Raw genomic sequence first — 15,315 nt, forward strand, 5'->3', positions numbered from 1 at the left:
GCCTTTCATGACAGTAATCTACATTCTATGGAATAAAATATAAATGGAATATATCGGGTAGGGCATAGAAACAGCCATAATTATATTTGCAGAAACTCTTGCAGCAGACTCCATTCCAATATAGGGTTTCATTAAGTGCAGGATTTTAAATATATTTTTGTCTGATACATATTAACATTTTAATTATTCTTGCACAGATTGTAAAATAATAAGGAATATCATTCTAAGTAAACCAAATTCCCAGGAGGAAAACAATATCTAGTGACGATTTTGTGTCTTTTTTTTATAGTTGCTATATTGGAAACAAATGGTTAGTAATTAAATGAACAGAATAAGGGAAAGAGGAATTACATTTGAGAACCATGTTTATTTACATATGTTATCGTGCACTAAATAGTTCATTTTTGTTATTATATTGCACTGGGTGGTTTATCATATTTACACACAAAAATAGTTTTGTTATATTTTGCACATGGTATGTTCTGTACCCCCTCTGGGTGCTGGTGTTGGTATCCTCTGGTCAGTCCCTCCTTACACCCCTCCCCCCCCCCCACCCCCACAAGTTGTTTCCCATTGGTTGTGGTTCCTCTCCCTGCCTCTTTCCCCACCAGGTTTAAAAATCCCTGCAAAAAGAACCTCCTGCTCTTTCTGTTCCTCCTGGGCGGTGAGTTCTACAATAAACCTGTGGGACCATGATCCCAAGGAAGAAAAAGAGCACCTCTGTCTTTTACCTTAAGTCCATTATTGGGGTAACAAACCAGGAGCTAGCCAAGATGTGACCCTGAGAGAGGGGTACCTCGATAAGTTGATGTCCAATGTGGTGGCTCTGCCGTTTTCGTCTGAGACCCCACGCCGTAGCTGGACTTCCACTTGAGAATTTAACTTGTGGATTTTGCAAGCTTTTGGAAAGTCAACTACCCTGGTCACGACTGCCGTTTTTTGCACAGCAACTCGGGACAGGACCGGCAACTCATCTGAGACCCAGAACAAATCGGTTCCAGGACAAAGGATTCCTTTTACAGCAGTTCCAGCCAGCTGAGGCCCTGAGCGGGGGTGTGAGTTCTCCTCGCTGGGGATCCCAAAGTGATCCTCGGTTGCATGGGGGCTGTGGAGCGCAAAACTCGGGCTTTAGGGAAGGGAGGCCCCCCATGGGTGGGGGTTGGGCATGCGGGGTGGCGGCAGCTCCCAGGTGTGGTGGGGGGGGGTGCAGGCAAACATGAGCGGGTGTTATTTTACTGGTGCAGGCGGCACGGACCCGTGGTTTTTGCAGTTTCCCCAGCTCCATCGGCCGTGTGCTGCAGCAGCGTCTGTGTAGATGCGAGTGTGTCCTAGGGTAACTTTATGATGCCTGTATCCCCAATCGTCTGTTCTGTTTGTGCTGTACATTGAGTCCTGTGCCTTTAAGACTGGTTCTAAGAGCAAGGAGAAGCGCGGAGTTTGTTTTGAGAAAACTGCCCAGCTAGCTCAGTCAGTAGAGCATGGGACTCTTAATCCCAGGGTCGTGGGTTCGAGCCCCACGTTGGGCGCCAGTTAGAAGTATGTCCTGGTTTGGGACAAATTTGGGAGAAAACCCCTGTATAGGATCCCTCCAAGGAAGCAAACCCACGTGGCCCCTCCCTCCAACCGGTCCGGAAAAAAAACCCAAAACCCTCTTTGGAGAAAAGTGGAAAAAACTATTTTACTAAACAAATGAAGTGCATACAAGTATAAAGAATGAACAGTATGAAACAATAAAACCTCTCCTTCTGAAGTGAGATGGCAAATTGAGAAAGTCCTTGCCGTGGGTGTAGCTCGGCTCTCTCTCAGCGTCTCCTCAGAGGGACTGGGACTGAGGAGACGCTGAGAGAGAGCCGAGCTACACCCACGGCAAGGACTTTCTCAATTTGCCATCTCACTTCAGAAGGAGAGGTTTTATTGTTTCATACTGTTCATTCTTTATACTTGTATGCACTTCATTTGTTTAGTAAAATAGTTTTTTCCACTTTTCTCCAAAGAGGGTTTTGGGTTTTTTTTCCGGACCGGTTGGAGGGAGGGGCCACGTGGGTTTGCTTCCTTGGAGGGATCCTATACAGGGGTTTTCTCCCAAATTTGTCCCAAACCAGGACACAGTGGCAATTTAAAAGCGAGGGCTTCCCCACACGTGAGTTTCTCCCTCTTACCTCAGAGCTGAGGGGAGAAGAAACTGTTAACTCTTTCCTAGGTCTGGTTTTAGTGCTTTCAGAGTAGTTTGTCTTTTACTTCAAAGGGAGGTAGATTAAAACTACGCAAACTGCTTTTAATCGAAATGGGTTCTAAGCTCTCTGCACAGGAAAGAGGCATATATTCCCAAGTCCTAGATACCTTAAATAATGGGAAAGTTAAAGTGTCTAAGGGGAAACTGAAGTGGTTTGTTCGATGGTTGTCTTTTTATCTGCCTCAGATTACCCAACAGAATGTAAATTCTGTCTCTGCCCGGAAAAAAGTGGGAGGATTATTAACCTCCATAGTTGAACAGGGAGACAAAGTTGCATCTCAGCTTAGCCCGGTGTTCCTTTTAATTCATAAAGAACTAAAAGAAAGATATGAAAGAACAGCCACGGCAACCCCCTCTCCCACCGTTTTTCCTACCCTTTCTTCAATCTCCTCTGCCCCTGAGCTGGGAGAGCCATGTGGGGCAGCCCAAGAAACGCAGGGGGCCTGGCAAGAAAGCCACTGTTCCCCTGGTCCCTCGCTTCCCTCTCAGCACCCTGGCTCTATCAACGGTGCGCAGGCTGACAGAGAACTTTCCCTGGATCCCTCTTTCCCAGCTGGTGTACCTAAAATTTTGTGTTTTGCTAGCCCTGAAAATAAACCCCCTTATCCCGAAAATGGAGGGGGCCACGTGGCCAGGACTAATAATGGCGACGGCCATGCGGTGGAGCCCCCATCATACCCTTCTCCTTCCCACAATCCCTTTCTCCCACTCGTCCCCTCCCCCAGCCCTTTCCGGTCCCACAAGCCCTTCCTCACCCCAGGCAGCACCTCCCCCTTCCCCATGTTCCCGCCCTGCATGACATCACACTGCAACCCCGCCTCCAAGTGCTGCAATCATGGTTCCCACGGTTGCTCCACCCCCCCAGACAACTCCATCCCTCTTCCTGTTTCCCATGCCCCCCCCCCCCCAATTCGCACAGGGGTGGGGCCGGGGCTGATGGGGGTGGGGCTGGTGGGAGGGGTGATGGTCCCAAGGGTTCCCATGGGGGTGGGATCCCGGCAGGGGGGTGATCTTCCCAGCAGCTCCCAAGAGGGCAGTGGGGCTGGGGGAGAGGGTGGGGGGAAAAGTGAGCCCCCAGCCAGTTCCCATGGAACAGGAACCAGTTCAAAAAGCCCTAAAGATCAAAACCAAGGAAAAGAAACAATACCCATAGCTGCCCCTGTCACAGATACTGGTACGAGAAAAACAGTTAGACGTTACCAGCCCTTCTCTCAATAAGATATGAAGGAATTATGCAAGAACCAAATACAATTTGGCCGAGATAGTGAGATCTTTAAAGAGATGATGAGAGCTACTTTAACATCTGCTGAGTTAGTGCCAGCAGATCTCAAATATATTTTCCGGTGTCTCCTTGCACCCTCAGAGTTTGATCTCTGGGAAAGCACCTGGAAAAAAATCTTTGAGGGGACCCCTACAAGAGCTTAAGCAAAACATCCAGGGTGCAAAAGATCCAGAACACAGGGATATCACTTACGGACATCTATGCGGTGAGGGGCAGTGGGCTAACGCTGCGGACCAGAGTATTATCAAAATTCATTCTAGATAAAGTCTGTAACATTGCAGGAAAGGTTTTTAACCAATTGCCAACAGCTGAAATAACTGGTAGCTATGTCAATATTAAACAATGTGCCTCAGAAAATTCCTTGCAGTTTATCGACCGGCTTCGAACACAAATAGAAAGACAAGTACAAGACCCAATAGCACAGGCAGAATTAATCAAGGAGATGGCTCAGAGGAATGCCAACGAAGCCTGCTGCAGGGTGAACCTAGCACTGCCTATTGACCCTTCACCCACACTACCACAAATAATTGAAGCATGTACCAAGAAAGCAGAACTGTTCAGCACACCAGAGAGAAAGCCTGGATCAGCCAACCCAAAGACTGTAGCAGCTGTGCCACCAGAAAGGAAGTTGCAACAAATGTCTCCAAGACAACTTCAACACATCATCTGCTTCCAGTGTAAAAAGCCTGGGCACTTTGCCAAGGACTGTCCCCAAAGCCAGCAGAAAAAAAAAAAAAAAGAATGAAAAAGATGGAACTACCAACAATCAAAAAAACTAGGACCAGAGCGCGAGCCCGTAACATGCTGTGACATAAACGCAGCAGGCCCCACTGTGCAAAAAGACTCTCTCTTAACAAAAAAGGGGGAGAAAGGGAAGCTGGGTGTGGGGCAGCAAAAAGATAAAAATAAGGAATGTTTGTCTAATGAAGCTTGGCAGCCTCTTGGGTGTTTCAAGCTTGTAACTACAGAGGCTTTCCATTTCAGATCTGCCCACTGGACAGTCATTGAAGTGGACTTGCCAGAGGAATCACAAGATTTAACGGTAGATCACACAGGACTGAACAATGAGGATTTTGTTATTGGGGAACAGCGCACACACCCATGGAGATTGAGATTGCTCCCATGACCATTAAGGGAAACATGCCTAAACTCATTCTCCTGGCACATTGCCCTCAACCGCCCTTCTATCTGGCCAAGCAGCAAATCATCACCCAGGCCATTTCCACTCCAGTGGGAGTCCCAGTAGATGACAAAACACCTGTCTACTGGGCAGAAGTGGTTGGCGAGGACAAACCCATAATGGGATGCAACCTGACCTGTGGGACAGACCATCATAACATGGAAGGTTTACTTGACACCAGATCACATTACAGTTATACCCAAAAAGATGTGGCCATCTGTTGCAGTGCATTAATTGGGTTTATACTGTATTTCATTTTGGGTTTTGTAATGTTTCTTCTGTTCCCTGGAAAGTGTATCACATGGTTTGTCCCTAATTGGCCCTGCCCATCCTCCCACACCGGAATGGAACCCAACCCAGCTCTGTTCCACTCCCAACTTGTCCCTAATTGGTGCTTTCCACTAGGCCCTGCCCCCTAGATAAAAGCCCTGGGAGGAAGAGGGGGCAGTCTCTTTGCATCGGGATGGGGACAGGGAAGGAGCTACTGGGATATGGACTAAATAAAGCCATAAAAAACCCCAGACAAAGAGCAGACTCTTGCCTTTTGCCATCAACAGTCACCTGTTGTCTCAAAAGAACCCCAACAGCTGGTGCCCAAATGTGAGGCTCAAAGCCACAAGGGGCTCCCAGAAGGCTCGAAGAACCACGCATGGAGCACATGGCCAAGGAATCTCACGCAGGTACGTGAGTCAGTAGCCCACCCATGCAGAGACAGACCCGTCGGGCTTGGCGTTCACTGTGGAGTCTCCAAAACACAGGATTCTACAGGCCAGGGCTGCAGTTTTCTCCTTTGGACTTAAAGAACCCGTCAGAGTGCTGCAAAGAAGCCCCCCAAACGTCAAGCTACTCCCAGAGAAAGTGACCACATGTTCGTGGAAAGGTGACCTTGGGAACCAAGACTGGAAGCTCTTTTTGCACCAAAAAGTGTCAGTCTCCGGCAAAAGGAGTGATTGGGAAAGAAAGGAAAGGAACGCTGGATTTTTGGTGAGTACCACTTTTGGTTTTCTAAGGGAAAATCTTTTTCAGAGGCCGTGTTCCTCAGGGAAAAGGTTTTTTTCTCTTTCGGGGAAGATTTTTGCTTTCAGAGTAAACCTTCAAAGTGCTTTAATAGCACGTTTCTTTTGGCAGCCTTGCAAGTGTGGAAAAGGAAACTCTTTCCCCTTCTGGCTTTTTTTTTCTCTCCACCGAGGTTTTTTTTTTCCTTTTGGTTTCTCAGTCACAGTTAAAGAGGACACAGAAACTCAAAATCTGAGCTAAAAATGGGTGCTAGGCTGTCTGTGTCTCAAAAAAAGAGTCTGTTATCAACAGTGAATTAAAAGTGCTAAATGGCTTTTTTAGAAGAACAGAAATGAACCTGAACTGCTTCAAGAAAATATTATGCCAGCTGTTTTTCTGTAGTATAGTGTTTAAGGAAATTAAGAGTTTGATATCTGCAGAGATGTAGCTCTCAAAGGGTGCTGAGGGCCATCCCCTCTGTGAGTGGATGGTCTTCTAGATTCTGTTCAGTTTGGAATGGCAACATTTAGCTCTGGGACTCGAAAACCTGCTTCATATGGCCTAGCTTGTGCAGATCTCTGGCGCATATCAACCCTGTGCTGGCTTCAGGCACAGCCACAAGCCAAAACTGACTCCTGGTCCATACATATTCAGAAAAGCAAATGGGTTGTTCCTGAAGGAGAACATCACAATATTCTTACCTTCCTTCTTGTGAGTACACTGAGATTATAATACTGCAGTTTTTAATGCCCAGAATTGCTGGAATAGTTTTGCAAAATATGATATTTTGAATAATACAAGGGGGAAAAAAAATCAATTTTATTTTATTTTTATCCTACATAATAAACTGTGCTGTATTTTAATTGTATTTAAAATATGAGATACACGTGTGTGTGCGTGCATGTGTGTGTGTATATATATATGTGTGTACATATATATGTGTGTGTATATATATATATGTATAATTTGGCCAGATTTTTGAAATTTCATTTGCCATATATTATTGGAACTCTCTAAAGAAACAGTTGATGGCTTTCAATATCACTGGGGGACACAAACAAAACAACAACAAAATTATAGGCAGCTAAAGGTGGGCTTGTTTACTGCATAAGCCATGTTTCAGACATAATGAAACACTTTTTTAAGCTATAAGCCCCAAACTTCCCTTGAGATTATCAATTAAATCAGTGTGAGGAAAATTTTCTCCATTAAGAAAGATGAAACAAGGATAAGATGTGATTACAGCTGCCATCGCAGTACTTCAGTGGGCTTCAGTCTGACCTCTTTAAGGGTAACAAAGGTAGTTGTGGGTTGGCTTTAATCACATTAGAAGAGTGGCTGAGTCAGATATCTGAAAACAAAATAGTAAGTATCAGGAAGAAACAGATTAAAGAATCTATCTAATATGGGCAAGGGGAAGTATTGACATAAAATGTTAACATTTAGATATATCACAGAATCATTTAGGTTTGAAAAGACCTCCAAAATAATCAAATCCAATCACCATTTCATCAATTAGCACTCATCAATGGCACTATGTCCCACATCCAGTCACTTCTTGAACACCTTCAGGGAAGGTGACACCACCACCTCCCTGAACAGCGCATTGCAATGTTTAACAACCCTTTCATGATGAAATTCTTCCTGATGTCCATCCTGAATCTCCACAGTGAAGATCGAGGCCATTGCCTCTTGTCTTGTCACTGATTTCCTGGGGGAAGAGGCTGAGCCTCACCTGGCTACACCCTCCTTTTAGGCAGCTATAGAGAGCAAGAAGGGTGCCCCTGAGCCTCCTTTTCCTCAAGCTAATCACCCCCAGCTCCCTCAGATGTACCTCATCAGACTTATTTACTATGCTTCACCAGCTTCTCTGTCTGCTCTTCTGTGGGCTCTGTCCAGCCCCTCAATGCCCTTCTTTTCGTGAGGGGCCCAGAACTGAACACAACACTCAAGCTGTGGCTTCACCCAGTGCAAATACAGGAGGACAGTCTCTGCTCTGGTCCTGCTGGACATACTATTGCTGATGCAGTCCAGGATGCCATTGGCTTTCTTGGCCACCTGGGCACAGGGCTGGCTCGTGTTTGCACAGCTGTCAATCAGCATTCCCACATCCTTTTCTGACAGACCACTTTCCAGCCAGCATCCTTATTGCTTTTGAAAATGTTTTTTGTATCAAGAAATCTATTTTCTTCAGTAAAATGTCTGCTTCTTAGACTGTTTGAGGAAAATCAAAATGCTTCTTATTGAATTAAATAAATCTTAATTAACTTCCAACAAAAAATATCTAACCTTTAGATTAAAAAATCCTTTTTCCACACAACTATACATACAGTCTTGCATCTTCCTCCTTCTGTTTCATGTTTTTCATAATCCACTTGCAGGGGTGTTTTTGTGCATTATTTGGGTTTATATTGTATTTAATTTTTATATTGGGTTTTGTAATGTTTTTTTCTGTACCACCCTGTTCCCCTGGAAAATGTATCCTCACAAGGTTTGTCCCTGCTCCTCCCCGCCCATCCCCCACACTGGAATGTAATCCAACTCTGTTCCTCTCCCACTTTATCCCTGATTGGGTAGTGGCTTGTCCCAGCCTCTAGCCCCACACACCCCCCCCCCCCCCCCCCCCCCAATCCCAATAAAAGCCGGGAAGAGCACATGGAAAAACATTTTGGTTTGGGGACAGGGACTGAGACTGGGCTCCAGACCCTGCGGGGGCAGGACCACAGAAGAAGGACTGAATAAAGCCCTGTTTCCTCCCGGACCAAGGGCAGACTCTTTGCTTTTGCCATCGACAGGGGCCTGCTCTCTCTGAAGGACAAGGTCCACAGCCTCTCCAGGATCTTTAAGGCCCTGGGAAAAATCCTTCCAACTGTGGTTTGTCTCTCAAGCTAGCCAAGACAAAAACAGAGCCGAGGGGCTCCAAGAGAGAGAGAGAGACAGGACAGGGGAAGAATAGAACAAGATCCAGTTTCTGCCCTTAACTTTTAAACACCAGTGATTTCTTGGTTTTTTGTTTTGTTTTGTTTTTCTCTATTGTTCGATTGCTTCCTGAATTGCAGCATGACAGCATAAATCTCCCACTCACAAAAGCAAACGCCAAAGTTGACAACATCATCATGTCTAAGCACAAATAGAAATAATAATATAGTAAGAGCCGGCCAGTTTCTATATAACAGGTTAGTAGCGGAGTGCTGCAGTGAGGAGTCCTCCTATAGTGCAAAGGATTTGCTGTATTTGAAATAATTTTATGGAAATTATTTTGCACATTTTCTTTATGGTGGTGACATTTTCTGCTGGCAACTCTCTTCCTACTTTTGTGTGAATTAGGAGCTGAGTCTGAGTTTTAATAAACCAGCACAATAACACAATCAAAACACATTCTAGGGATGATTTAAGAGGGGTCTCCTCAGAATCAAGGGCTGTTTAACCATGCCAAAATTATTTTCCTTCCCCATACATTGTCTAAAGATGTTTTTTCTCTCCTCATGGCTGAGGTCTATGTATGTTTTAATTTTGTTTCAAGGAATATCCAGACTGAGCTAGGTTGTGTAATGACTGTGTAAGATATGTGAAAGCTATACAAATGTGCCAGAGACGTCCCTGTAATTATTCTGGTGTGTACTGAGGAGGTATGGTTGTGCCTCTTACAGTGCATCTTCTGCCACATTTTTGCCACTTCTCGGTTGTGAAGCAGAAGATAGTATGGCAGCATTTGCATTAAAAAGTGTTGCTTATACAGAATCAACTATGATGTTGTTTAGCCATAGCTATACCTATTCTCCCACTATAGCTTTTTTGTGAAAACCATTTCTTCTTGTCAATTCTATTCATCACAATCCCTTTTACTCCCAGAGAAATTAATCCAGAAAGAAAGGATCATGGATTGGCCCACAATACTGGCAGTATATTCCTATGTCTATCTATTTTTAGATGATATTTAGGAAATATTTCCATTTCTTCACTGTCCTCAAAATACTGGAGTGAAGAAAGGAAATTAGACAGAGGTGCCTTGGCAAACATCAATGAGTGACCATGACTGCAGTGCAGTAAATTTAAATAGTGTTTCTTTCTAAACCTTAAGCCAGAATTGGTGACAGCTTTTCTTATTCAGATTAAACAAGGCTAGAATTCTTGTTTGAAAGACAGTATTCAAAAGGCTTTGTTTGTTTGTTTGTTTGTTTGTTTGTTTGTAATTCAGCTGTATTTGAAACACGTAGACACAGGTCTGTCTGTGGCTTCTGGGGCAGCAGTGAAAATAAATCATGCCTATAATAATCTGTACCTTTGTCCTTTTTTATGTCCAATTAAAAATAAATATTGCACCCTCTTACACAAATAAAATAATAAACCTTGGGGTTTTTTGGGTTTTTTTTTTTGAAAACTCTTCTCAAAAGTTCAGTGTTTTCTATCACATCTGGTTTAGCTCTCACTGAGACAGATGATTTTTTTGTTTGTGTTATTGCTTTGGAGGTTTGGGGGGGGGGGGTGTTTGTTTGTTTGTGTTTTTTTTTAATTTTTTGCAACACAGAATGACATGCAGGCTTTCCTGTAAAATTTGAGGTACAGAAAATATTATTGTAATTTTATGTGATCCAATATCTTAACAATGAGAACTGGAAATTCTGTTGCAATCAAAATATCATAACAGACATTAGTTTTTGTTTCTTCTGAAAACTCTTGCCCTTCTGATACAAGTACATTCACCACAAGAAAATGTATAAAAAGAATAAATTATTCATTTTTAGATAAATCTAACTGGTTTGATACAAAGTGCATATTTTTATGAGCTTCTGAGCTTTACAGACTATGTTCTAAGAACAGGAAAGAAACAGTAAAATATGTTAGCTTTTTTCACGGACAAAATAGATTCTATCAGTACTCTTTGCTTTTGAAAAGATATTTTGAAATTTCACATCAAAATCTCTTTTGGAAAATTAATGAGGTAATCTACCTCTGCTTCATCTTGGTTTAAATTGGTTGGTTTGTTAGTTTTCTTGGCCTTCATTTTTTTTCCCTGAATACTATATAAACAAGCTTTTTACTAAAATTGTCCGCAAAATCAAAGTTTGCTAAATAAATATACATAAATTTTACTTTCAATTTTTATTCAGATTATTAAGTGATATTCTTTATTTAAATTAAGATTTTTTTTTTATGCAAAATATTCCCTTTAACTATTTTGTTTGTTTGCTTTCTATATCCCTACACAATTATTCCCTACTTTGAGGCAATAATATTCTGTTAGTACTTTTTGCAAGAGAATACCCTCAATGACAATACTAATGTTTTTGTATTTCCCCAAAACACCTTTCAAGCAATATTTAAGAAGTTTTCATCTAACTGAATAGAGGAAATTTAATAGACCTATTCTTGTAAATGTTTCTTTGGATAGATGGGAACCAAACAAGGCATCCAGGAATGTTATTGGAAAAATTCTCCAGGCTGGAAGTCTTTATTTTTTTGCCTACCAAAGAGTTAATCCATAATCATTTTGTGGATAACTATAACAAGAAACAAATCCATTGACATAAAGGAGTATCAGGGGAGAGGGGAGAGGAAGGGCAAAAAAGTTATATTTTTTTCCCTTGATATATTTTCCATTCCTACTTGGCACTTATGTTAGTGCATTAAATTTGCATAAGCAGCATTAACATCAAATCAGTAGTCCACTCTTTATATGAGAAGCACTTCCATGAATTTATCACAATGGAACTTCTTTTCGGTACATTTTTTTGCCAAGGTGCTCATGTATAATTTACTCTCATCCCCTGCTTCTCCCTTGTACTTGTTCCTTTTCATCTTTAGACTTCAAATCAGTAATCAGTGAATTTACTCTGCACCAGATTTTCATGTGACCATCTTACTGTAGACAGTCACAAAGCTCTATACTTACAAACTGTATTTTGCTATGTACCAACTCACCCTGAATTAGAAAAAAAAAACAGTTTTAAGAATAATTCTGGGTATACCTAGAGTGAAGTGCCTGCAGCATGTGCAAACAATACAAGTACACTCTTTGCTCTTTGCCTCAGGATATTGGTAGCACAACTGCAAGAAGACCCACGCAGTAGACACCCACATTCTTATTTTGCAGTTATTCTGAACCCTATATTATCACAGCTGTAACACCATCTCATGAGTCTGCTTCTTCAAGGGTGGTTTCATCGTGTCTTGGCATGAAATAGTCAGTGACTGCAATATAAGCTTCACCATCAATAATGAAGACACTACAACTAGGGATTTGTGTTGAGGTGCATAGTGTTTTAGACATATCAGAGAGAATAACTGATGTCAGAGAGAACAGCTGCTCCTACAGGTCAAGCGAGGCATAGAGAGGAATTTTAAAAACTGCCACCATGAAATAAATATTGGAAAAAAATAATAAAAATGTCTTTTTTCATTCCTTTCACACCAGAGTTCCATTCCTGGTGCTCGAAGAGCTTTAACAGGTAAAAGACTAACAACAGAACTGAATATTTAAATACCAAAATTATCACTTCACCTGGTTATTTTCTGGGGGGAAGCTGAGGTATTCCATCACATTCAGCTTCAGCTCTCAGCTTTTTAGAACTTTCAAGAGAGTGGAGAATTTGAAAGAAGAGAGAAGAAAAGTGACTTTGTCATCTCTTAAAGTTCTTTCTCTCAGTGCAATGCCCCAGGCCAATAAAAAAGAAAATGACCACGAGACTCTGGAATATGATGAAAATCTGAGCACTGATCCAATATTATTTTTGAAGATGCTCTGGAAAACACACTTTTGACTCCTCTACCCACTTCTTAACCTCATAAGTAGGCTAATGCTAATTAAAATTCCTGTCATCTGTAGAATTCCATTCGTAAAAGCACAATAAATACTCAAAAACCTTTTCTTTCCCTTTCCATAGATTTATTCTTATCTTCAGAAAGATTGTTGTGCTCAGGAAATATACCCAGATTTCGATGAAACACTGAAAGAAATTGTAGCAATTGATTAGAAGTTTCAAGGACTTCTGTGTTTCCTGTGGCTTTAATTTTTGTCTTCTAGCATTTCATTCTGTCTCCTTACAAATTCCCACAAATTTGAATATGCCTGAAATTATTTATTTACCCCTGTGAACTAGTTATCATACTGCTGAGATTATACTGCTTGTGAGGGCTTGTACTGAGCAAATATTTAATTAAATTATTGTTATTTCACTAACAAGAATGAAAAAAAATAAAAGAAAAACAAATCCCAAACTCATTTTTGATGGCCTTAAAAGCAAACACCTTAGAGATTTTAAACAGCTATTACTTTACTCAACTTCATCCTAGTCCCCAAGGAAAGCTCTGCTTTTCTTGACAACTAGAGGTCCTGGCTTATAATAAAACCAATAGGTTTCCAGCGTCTTTGGATTTCCTGATTACAGAAATTCAGTGCAATCATTTTTCATTTTATCAAAATCAGAAGTGAGGGAAAAAATGTCTTCTTCTGCAGAAGCTTTCAGGACTGCCCAGGAGGGGTTTGGAACATGGACTCTGTCAGCAGAGATGTAAGCCCAAGGCACTGTCCAGGCAAAAGAAAACTGTTGGTGAACATTTCTGCAGATGAAGCTGCAGCACAGTACCTATGAGCAATTCCTTACGTGCCCATCTAAGCATCTCCACATATTTCAACAGAATTCTCATCACAGAGTGGGGCTGAGCTATGGATTACCCACTTCTTTCCTTCTACAAGTCAGAAACATAACTGACTGGGGCTTAGATACATTATTTGATAGAGAGGCACAACACCATTAAGCCTGCGCAGGGAACCAGATGATGCTGATGAACTGCTGTCTACTTTGTATGAGTCTGGGATGATGTGATTCATTCCAGAACATGCTTATTCTTATTTCATATGTTGAATATCCCAATATGGGCTGGTGCACAGCATGTAATTATCTGTTTTCAACTGTAGATATAGTGTGCTCCACTCTCTTACAAAAATCAGAGAGTAAGAGCAGAATACTTACTTAAAAACTGTCTTTCTCATTCAAACCTAAAAGCTTTTATGATCAATCCTCTTTCTTTACCCAGAGCATTTAAATCTCTTCCATCATTATAGCTATCATTCTGTTATGTCAGAATAACAGTTAAACTAGTTTAAGTAGAACAAAACAATTTTGAATTACACTGGAATTTGCAAAAGTCTATAATATCAGACTCTTATTGCAGAAAAATTGTGGGGTTTTTTGGGGGGGTGCCTACGTGGGGAGGAAGAAGCTGTAGTTTTCTTTGCAAACTGTGAGTGTGAATAATTATTTTATCATATGGCAAATGCACTTCCATTCTATGGAAAGTAAATAACACATTATAAACCAAACAGTTACTATAGTAGAAATAGTATAGTAAATAATTAATAGCCAATCAATACCAAAGAAATGTTCTGCAACACTGCCTGGTAGCTGTCAATGATGTGAAAAAACTGTGAATGATCTGAAGTTCTTTCACAGTGTTCTGCAGATCCTGAGTAATTTCTCTTAATTTAGTGACTTCACTGCATTTAGAACAAGGCAAAGTTCCATGCCTAGAGGTTGTTCTCCCCACCAATTCACAGTTTAAAGCATCACTGAATCTGCTTTCAACTTTTGATGTTTGTAGTAAAAAAATGGCCTAATGTTACCTCAACAGCTAATGCTGGCCACACAGTTATGACAACAGAAGAAAATTCATGGTTACCATATTGAAAGTAGCAAGAGTGAAATGTTCTACTTATAATTGTCCATCTCTCAAAAGCAACTTGTACATTACCAACTTATTTATAAATCCAGCACTGGCTTGGAATATTTCTTTCACTCTGAACAAAATTTTAGTCTGTTTCTTCCCTTAGGAACTGTAGAAGAAGTATTTGTTGCCACAGTTTTCTTAAGTACTTTGAGATCTAACTTGCTGCAGCCAGAGGTACCACGATAAACCCTTCCTGGCTACTGTGTGGATCCAGGAGAGCTCAAGATCACAAACCAGTGAAAAAAGACTGTGACTCGTTTTGAACTTTTCATTTACTATTGACTTTCTAATAAGCAATCCTATGCAAGGGTAAAGTTTATCTGACTTCTTACCACTGTTTGGAAAGCATAAGACGTTTTCAGTAAAATAACCACAGAACCTCTGTGATGCTCTCAGGGTCATCGTCAGCATTCGCCTGACTATTTGTTAACAGCTGAGACAAGGTAACAGGATCTGGCCAGACAAGAGCAAGAAATGTGTCAAACACTTTTTTTCCCATTTACAATAAATCCACATGCCAATTTAAACAGGGAATTACTTGAGAAACTTATTGAAGACTGTGTGAAGCAAGCCTTTTTGGAAACAAAGCCTGGAAGAAAATTTATGCAAGATAAAGTAAGGAGACTCTTTGCACCCAAAAGCTAATGATATTATAACTAATAAATCAGGTGCAGCTTTGTTTATTTGGTGGTTGTTGCTTTCTCTTTTGTCTGAAGAGAGTCAAAATTAAGAAAAAAGTAGAAGAGAAAAATGTTAGTAGTATTATTAAAGAAAAAGGTACTAAATTCTAAGAGAAAATGGGTTCTCACAAGACAGCAAAAGAAATGATGAGTGAACAATGGAAATTTCAAGTCAGATAATAAAGCTCAGGGAATGAGAAAAGCCAGTTATTAAAGA

At 41.2% G+C, this 15,315-nt stretch overlaps 1 non-coding gene across 1 annotated transcript; it reads left to right on the top strand.

Annotated features, from left to right (window-relative positions):
• Positions 1-1,453: 1,453 nt before the first annotated feature.
• On the top strand, positions 1,454-1,526 carry TRNAK-CUU (transfer RNA lysine (anticodon CUU)). The gene has a single exon. It is a non-coding gene; the product is annotated as a tRNA-Lys (tRNA).
• Positions 1,527-15,315: the final 13,789 nt, after the last annotated feature.

The sequence above is a fragment of the Hirundo rustica genome, chromosome Z (assembly GCF_015227805.2).
Source record: "Hirundo rustica isolate bHirRus1 chromosome Z, bHirRus1.pri.v3, whole genome shotgun sequence".
Lineage (NCBI taxonomy): Eukaryota > Metazoa > Chordata > Aves > Passeriformes > Hirundinidae > Hirundo > Hirundo rustica.